Source organism: Coenobita brevimanus, chromosome 100 (genome assembly GCF_032717465.1).
Source record: "Coenobita brevimanus isolate Jiangsu-jjx chromosome 100, ASM3271746v2, whole genome shotgun sequence".
NCBI lineage: Eukaryota > Metazoa > Arthropoda > Malacostraca > Decapoda > Coenobitidae > Coenobita > Coenobita brevimanus.
Window position 1 is genome coordinate 7,928,775 of NC_137053.1, and position 1,233 is coordinate 7,930,007.

Genomic DNA, 1,233 nt, shown 5'->3' on the forward strand with positions numbered 1-1,233 from the left:
TGTGCTTGTTTATGTACATGTGTGCGACTAAGTTCCCTTATGTGTTTGTTTTCCAGTGTGTTTGTGTGCTTTCTTGCGTGTCTGCTTGTGTGCCAGCTTATTTGTGCTTGTGTGCGTGTCTGATTGTGCTTTTGCATGCGTGAATGTTGTGTGTTTGTTTGCTTTTGCGATTGTGGATGTGTTTGCTTGTGTGTTTGAACAGTCGTGCTAGGAAGTGATCTCGCATAGTTCTTTGATTTTCACTGGGTTGGCGACATTACTTAATTACACGACCGTACATGTTTGTGTTTGTGTGCTTTTGCGTGTAACTGTGTATATATGCAGAGGCGTAGCGAAGGGGAAGGGGGGGAAGCAAGGCGACCACCCCAAAGGGCACTTGGTGATGTGTGGCAAAATTTCCTCAGAGACTATAAATCTGGCCACTTTTTACATCTAGACGTGAAGTTGTTAGTGACAATTGAAAATATCTGTAAAGAAGCACAAAAAATAATATTAAAAATTCACCCGTTACTACAAACCCAGACATCCTCTACATGCACGATAAACTGGGTCAAATATCAGGGTCACAGTAGCCTGCTTATTGCCAAGTGGGTGTTACCAAATATGCAGTACAAAGCGTCGCTGTTTGCTTTATGATCACACACATATAATGAACAATACTGGAAGTCATTGCCCGACTGCATCTTGTGGCTGTTAAAAAAGACTCATGTTTTCATTATCGCCCTCCTTTACAGGGCGGAGCGATAATGTTTTTGCCCGCCTCTGTGTGTGTGTGTGTGTGTGTGTGTGTGTGTGTGTGTGTGTGTGTGTGTGTGTGTGTGTGTGTGTGTGTGTGTGTGTGTGTGTGTGTGTGTGTGTGTGTGTGTGTGTGTGTGTGTGTGTGTGTGTGTGTGTGTGTGTGTGTGTGTGTGTGTTCCCATTATATCTCCTGAACGGCTTGAACTATCAACATGAAATCTTCAAGGTAACAAGATTTATCATCTTATCGCTCTTTTCTACTCATATCGGGTTTGGGGGATAAGGAGACAGCAGAATGGTTCAAAAATATGAGATCAGTCAACAGACCTCCCACTAAATTTGACCCCACGTCTATTCTTGCATCATTAAAGCCTTCGAATTTCTCGGCTCAGACTTACAGGCCAAACGATCCCTGAAAATCGCTTCGCATACTGCCTGTGAGATAGAACCATTCATTCGACAGGCAGGTTAGAAAACGCACAAGCCTTATCATGT